Source organism: Oratosquilla oratoria, chromosome 11 (genome assembly GCF_046742065.1).
Source record: "Oratosquilla oratoria isolate Oo_2021 chromosome 11, ASM4674206v1, whole genome shotgun sequence".
NCBI classification, from domain to species: Eukaryota; Metazoa; Arthropoda; class Malacostraca; order Stomatopoda; family Squillidae; genus Oratosquilla; species Oratosquilla oratoria.
The window spans coordinates 40,642,362-40,650,389 of record NC_134787.1 but is presented as its reverse complement, the minus strand read 5'-3'; positions in this window follow the sequence as shown (position 1 = coordinate 40,650,389).

The window sequence follows — 8,028 nt, the reverse complement described above, 5'->3', positions numbered from 1 at the left end:
CGAGCACATATGTCTCAGCCATCCTACCCTGCTGCTACTGATTTTGGCAGAAAGCTCATCAATGGTAGTTGGTAGCAACCATGATGCTAAAGGCAGCAATACCTACAGAATTTAAACACACTAAATACAGTCACTGCAAGAAAAGCATGCGTGCCCAAGAATACTGCTGTACAAGAGCCGATGTGAAGTGCATCATAGCATGCTTGTGCACTGGAAATCCCAATGAATGGTCAAGAGTTGAACTCACATAAAGAGTGACAGAAACTAATGAAATGTGAATAACTTTTCCACATACCTGTAGTGCTGGCTGATACCTTGATACATACATTCTCTTATCTTACTGGACCAATAGTAGTTATTCTTTTTAGTTTAAGGGTCCTCAGGGGCAATTATTCGAAAAAATCTGGTACATGAACGAATTTTAGGAATTTTTTTAAAAAGAATCTCTATGATGTTGGCAACACCCCTACAAAGTTATTGACCTGTATTTCGTTTCTATCTTTTTATACAGAATAAAATAGATAAATTATTGGCAACCTCTGGCAACCCCATTGCGTATCAAATATTCTGTATATTGGAATAGCGTTAATTTTTTCTATAGCTATTTTGTTTTTTTGCTACGGAATTGTGTTTATGGAGGTATTTAGCAACTCCTCCCACAAACATAGATCAGTAGCACACATCAGGGCATCAGTACCCATCCAAACGTCAAAGTAAGGTTACGTTCTTTTGAAGCTCTCACCGTGCTTCATATTTTTGATTCCTCACTGTAATTTCTTGCGGTAATCATGGCAAGATTGACGAAAAGCCAGCGAGCAAGGAGGAAGAATGCAGTGAAGGCCCTTGCGTGCCAGATGAAGAAATGAGAAGGAAAAAAACAAACAAACGAAGAGGACAGCATTCAACAATGTTGGTTATAAAGAAGGATTTGTTGTTCCTCTTCTTCGAGAACCCTATACCCATATTCATAAGTCTGCCCTCGAAAGAAGAGACAAGAAACGAGAGGAGAAAAAAAGTGAAAAGTAAAAGTGGTAAAGTGACCAAAAGCGGGGACTATGGGGCTGGGGCCTTTTAAAAATGTCGCGCGAAATTTAAATGCCTTCTCATGTACATTTAATGTTTTTGTTCTTTTTGTTGTTATATCTTCGGATGTTCTTGATGGATTTTTGTCATTTTTGTTTCATTTGAAAGATAAAATTATGCTCTTTATTTCCTATATTAAAAATAAAAGAAATTTTATTTTATTTTATTTTTTTCTATTTATGAAACCTGAATTTTGCAGCATCTTTGAAATGTTCAGAAAATAAAATTCACAAAAAATCAGAGGTATAAGTTTGGTCAAATGTACAATATAACTTATATTCCCCAGAATCTAAGCTTGCAATATATACCAAGCTTAATTATGTGGAAGGATTTCCATATGATTAATTACAGCTTCATTAAACTTCATTATATCTTCATTATATCTTCACTAAACTTTATATATACGTGAGGAATACAATACCCAGGGGAATTATAGACAAATGTAAATGGTAATTATACCTAAGTTCATCAAAGAGATTCAAAAAGTTATAGGACATGCTCCCTTATAAAGCAACCTGACGGTCCCTTAAGGGACCGTCAGGTTGCTTTATAAGGGAGCATGTCCTATAACTTTTTGAATCTCTTTGATGAACTTAGGTATAATTACCATTTACATTTGTCTATAATTCCCCTGGGTATTGTATTCCTCACATGTATATATAAAGTGTAGTGAAGATATAATGAAGTTATAATGAAGTTTAATGAAGCTGTAATTAATCATATGGAAATCCTTCCACATAATTAAGCTTGGTATATATTGCAAGCTTAGATTCTGGGGAATATAAGTTATATTGTACATTTGACCAAACTTATACCTCTGATTTTTTGTGAATTTTCTTTTCTGAACATTTCAAAGATGCTGCAAAATTCAGGTTTCATAAATAGAAAAAAAAAAAAAATTATTTTTTTAATATAGGAAATAAAGAGCATAATTTTATCTTTCAAATGAAACAAAAATGACAAAAATCCATCAAGAACATCCGAAGATATAACAACAAAAAGAACAAAAACATTAAATGTACATGAGAAGGCATTTAAATTTCACGCGACATTTTTAAAAGGCCCCAGCCCCATAGTCCCCGCTTTTGGTCACTTTACCACTTTTACTTTTCACTTTTTTTCTCCTTTCGTTTCTTGTCTCTTCTTTCGAGGGCAGACTTATGAATATGGGTATAGGGTTCTCCAAGAAGAGGAACAACAAATCCTTCTTTATAACCAACATTGTTGGATGCTGTCCTCTTCGTTTGTTTGTTTTTTTCCTTCTCGTTTCTTCATCTGGCACGCAAGGGCCTTCACTGCATTCTTCCTCCTTGCTCGCTGGCTTTTCGTCAATCTTGCCATGATTACCACAAGAAATTACAGAGAGGAATCAAAAATATGAAGCACGGTGAGAGCTTCAAAAGAACGTGACCTCACTTTGACGTTTGGATGGGTACTGATGCCCTGATGTGTGCTATTTCTGGATCTACGCTTGTGGGAGGAGTTGCTAAATACCTCCATAAACACAATTCCGTAGCAAAAAACAAAATAGCTATAGAAAAAATTAACGCTATTCCAATATACAGAATATTTGATACGCAATGGGGTTGCCAGAGGTTGCCAATAATTTATCTATTTTATTCTGTATAAAAAGATAGAAACGAAATACAGCTCTATAAATTTGTAGGAGTGTTGCCAACATCATAGAGATTCTTTTTAAATGTTTTCCTAAAATTCGTTCATGTACCAGATTTTTTCGAATAATTGCCCCTGACGGTCCCTTAAGACTTGTTCTTAACTATATTGTTTTTGCCATGTTTCTAGACAGATATAGATGTAATAGCAATAGTCTGAACATTAATGTATTATTCAAGTTTAACTGCATATTAGGCACTGTTTTATTGGGTAGTCATCCTGTTTATGTTTTGTATCGGAACTGCAATAAATGTTCAGAGGTTGAACTTGCACTTAAGAGTGACAAAGACTGAAATGGAAAGTGAAGAACTTTCACCACTTACCTACAGTAATGGCAATAAAGTACCTTGTGACATGCACTGTGTTATAGTTGACCAGTACTTGTTATTTTTTAGTTTGTGTTTTCACCATGTTTCTAGATAGATGCATTAATCTAGTACCGTATATTCCGGCGTATAGTGCGCGACTTTTTTCCGTTGGAAGGGCCTAAAAATGGGGGGGTGCGCGTTATCTGGTGGTGCGCATTATCTACGGCCTACGAAAAATTTCTGCGGCTGTGTGTGTAATTTTTTTCACAACAACGTGACGATGTTGGCCGTCACAAAGTCGGGAGGCACACTTCTCCGTGACGTTCCGTGAGAACAAGAACAGCAGCCATGGAGACATGAAAGAATACGCCAGCATTGGCTACCGTATATAAATATTTGGTATAGGTAGGTATCTATCAAATCTTATTTTTCATGTTTAAACAGGCCTAAACACCATGAAGCATGATCAATATTCATGATATTTGCCCATGTTCACAGCATCCTAGTTTGAATTTTTATGTTGGCTTTGTTGCTTCACTTTAGGTATGGTACAAATTCCGTTGCGGCCGTTCATAAACTCGTGTCAAACTCCTGACTACAACACCCTCTTTCGGGAGTTATATTAACTAAACGTCACCTCGATGAAAGACTGTCCTATTTCACCACTGTCATTGCAGGTTCAAAGCTAAAACGAAACAGTCTGTAGTTTGTTTCAGTATTAAATAAAAAATGGTAAAGACGAATTATTTCCTCAAGATATAAAATGAACATTTTCTGAAGAAATCCCGAAATTTTTCTGTATATTTTACTTTCAATAAACTTTTTTTTAGATCATATTTCCTACAAAGTAATAAGGGACCAACGCACAACATGAGTCATATACGGTACTGGTACATGTAGTTCCGACTTTTTCTTAGTTGTGTCCTGATTGATGCCTAAACTGACAATTAATTTAGTGACAAATCAACAGATTTCCCAGCGGTGGCTCTAGCCAATGAAAAATACTTCTCCATATAACCTCGTTCACATGACATAAATACCGAGGTAAAACTGCGTTATAGAGAAATGCGATCGGGCATGTGCATTATACGTCGGTGCGTGCTATCTGTGTACTGAGATAACGAAGTGCATGGGTGCGCATTATAACCCGATGCGCATTTTAAGCCGGAAAATACGGTATTCCATTTTATTATTTCAGTGTTGTTTAGGTTTTCATACATTACTTATTCAACATAAGTGATCTATTAAAATTCAATTGCATAATGGGCATTGCTTTGTTAGTCATCCTGATTACATTTTGTAATATCTTATAAATTTATTTTGCTCTTTTTGTATTTCTTGTATTTCAGGAGGTGCTAAGATAAGAGGGAGGGTGGAAGGGTGTGGAGTGTATTCAGGAATGGAATGGGTGGGAATGATTTTATGCCTTTTCCTTTTTGGCTACCTCCCTCGCAAGGGGGGGAAAGCCTTGGTATATGTGTGTATGTATGTATGTATTTCTTGTGTGATGTTAATTTTCTTATGGAACACAGGGTTTGTTGAATTAAAAATTGATGATATGGCCAGAGTGATTGATGTGGTGTCATGAACTTCAATGATATCTACAATGTTCAACATTTTGAGCATAAGGTTGATCAAAGTAGCACAGATCCTTTGTTTTCCTATTTTACAGTTAAAATTATATATTGGGAGCTGTTATTAAATACACATTGATATTGTAACAGTCACAGCTGATTACTAGAAAATTAGATGAGAAAATGTTGGGGAAAAAAAGGGTTGTAAATTTGCATAAAAATTATTCGAAATAATTCATTTGCATTCCAAGTCTATTTCTCAACTTGATGCTGTCAAAATATGTGTTTTCTATATCAGGGGCACATTTATGTTTTTGGCAAAGCAGACCATTCAGTCAACAAACCTTAATGTTCAAATCAAATTAAAAACAAGTATAGCAAACTATGTCAGGTATTCTCAAATTTTGGTAAGTGGATCCTGGATTATCACCAACATTGCAAACTACAGCTATTCTGCATGGTTCCCTATTCTCACCAAGACACTCAACACCCTACAAGGCCCTAAAGACAATTACAGGCTGTATGATACCTACATACCATTTACACTCAAACAGAAGTCCTTAAAGTCAAGGATCACCTTGACATAAAAGCACACAAACATTTGCCACAGCCTCCACATCACAGATTTTGAAGGTTTCACAACCAAAAAGTTAAGTCCATAGAAAAACTTGATCAATGTAATACAGGGAATGAACTTGAGAAAAAAAGCCAAATTAAGTTGGATACTCTACCACAGAGGTAAGTAAATTTTTAACAGAATTGAAAATATCTAGATTCATTTTCCTCCCATGAGGCTAGATTGCACAATCTGGAGCAAAAAATTTAACAAAGGGAATAAACTGGGGCCAGACAGCAGAGACTGATAAGTTGAGGAGGGAGAATGAAACCTTAAGAAAAAATCTCAAAATGGAGGAAAAAGAGGATAGGTCAGCCACAAATGAGGATAGAGATAGAGTAACCTTTAAAGAGATGGAGCAATAGGGAGGAGATAGCCTAGAAGAAAGAATTTTCTAGGTTATTAAAGATAATCTCTCATCAGAGATGTATTTGACAAGTCTAGGTGGGTCTTACTCTTTGGTTGCCAAGAACAACACATCACACATCATATGGATGTTACACCAAAAACAAGAAGTGCAAGTTAATAGGGGAATTACCTCAATAATTAGGGAAGGACTTGGATGTAATAGACCATGGCAAATGATGTAATCAGCAAGTTGTGGGAGTTAGCACGAGAAGAATTTTGTTTATTTTATCTATTTTTTTAATTAGGGGAGATGGTAATGAAGAGGAACGAGTACAGACTTAAAAGCTCTTAGAGGAAGCCAAAACCAATGGTAGGATGGAAGAAAAAAACCAGTGTTTTTGAAGAGCTGTCAATCAGGTGAGAATATGGGTCAGAAGCAATGTAGCAAGACACAGCAAGGTCACTTCATTTAATTGGAGACCCCACTCTCTGTCCTCTCATGCAAAAAAAAGAGATGGGGAGAAATACCTTCGGGCTGCGTCAAAATATCACTCATACATACTCCTTAAGCAACCCCCCCCTATCCCTTCCATGCAACACAGCATCATCTATACACCACCATTTTCCACTCACCCCATCTTCTCCCTTCCTCAGCAGACATCCCCTTCTTTCCCAATGCCCCTTTTACCCCATCCATCCATCTCATTCTTGGTCACCCCTTCATGTTCACTCCACCCACCTCTGTCTTTCACACCCTTTTTCTCCACTCCCTTTCCACCCCTGCTCTCCTCCTCACTCTGTCCAGCCTAGTAACCCTTATAATACTTCTCAGGCATCTCAAACACATTTAAACTCTTCCTCTCTTATGTTCTATGTTTCTGCCCCATACAGTGCTGTTGCCACAATTGCTTTATACAATCTCCTCTTAGCATCCATTCCCAAATGTCTATTTCTCATTACACTTTTTAATCCCATAAGGCTTTACTTGCTTCTCTCAATCTACATTCTATCTCCACCTCCACTCCTTTTCCCACCACATTTATTCCCAAGTATCTAAAGCTCTTCACTTCCTCCAGTCTCTCTCCCTTAATACTCACTTCCAATTTGCTGCCATCCTCTCCCTTTCTACATCTCATCACCTTACTTTCATTCACATATATCTTAACTTCCTTCTTTCTCGAACCTTCCCAAACTCCGTCTAACTTCCTTAATCCCTCTGATTCTGCCATCTCCAATCCCCACCCCATTACCCTTGCATTTACCTCTCACACCACCCCATCCACGACTCGGTGGCGCGGTTGGTAGAGCACTGGACTGGAAAGTACGGTGGTGCTCGCAGTCCCTGGTTTGAATCCTGCCCAGGGCCGAAATTATTTCGGTATCGCTGCGCTTCGGGTCGTTACTCTGACTCTCGTGGGTGGGGAGTTGGGTGTGTGTGTGTGTGTGTGTGAAAGGTCATAGCATTACCCATAGAACGGTCATACGAGCTCTGAGCTCTCTTCCGGGAGGGAAATAGCTGTCGATCACGAGTCCAACATGTGATCCAAGGACCAAGGTGAATGTATAAACTGAACAGTCATCGTGACAAGACACATCCCTGGTGAAGTCCCACCTTTACCAAAAACCACTCACTCTCTCCATTTCTAATTCTAACAGGCTCTACTATTCCAGTAAAAACTCTTGACTACTCTTCGCAGCTTTCTCCTATCCCATTTATCTGCAATACCTCCCACAGTACCTTCCTGTCTACCCTGTTATAAGCCTTTTCCAAATCCATAAAGGCCCAAGCAAATCTGAGTGAAGGCAAGGCTGAAGCAATTCACCTAAAAATTAGTACTAAAGGGTGGAATAAGAGAGACTTCATGGTGGCATGTGTTCCCTTCCACAACAAGAGCTTGGAATGAAGCTGAATATCAAGAAAATTGAACTAAGTAGCAATATAAGCCTTACTGGAGACTTTTATTGCAGTGAGGTAAACTGGAAGGAGGGGGAAGCAAGCAGCAAAGAAGATTCCTGGGGAAATATCCTGTTAAGTATAGCAATGGAGAACACAATGACCCAATAGGTAAAGGAAGTGACCCGAGTAAGGGATGACATTCCCACAAGATTAGATCTCTTACTAATTGAACTACCTTTGCCCCATAGGAAAAAGTGACCATGTAACAATTGAATTTTAGCTGAAGGATGAGGAAATAGAGCCAAGGAATGAATCATATAGGCCAGTGAAACTCAATTTTAGGAAAGCAGATTACCTGTAGCTGAAAATATTCTTTGAAGAAGCAAACTGGGAGGAATTCATGTACACCACAGAACTAACAAAGAAATGGGAAATATTTATTGAATTTTACAACTGGGGAGTGACCAAACATGTGCCAAAGACTAGTGGAAGGAAGAAGCAGAAACATGATTAGTTTAACAAAAAGTG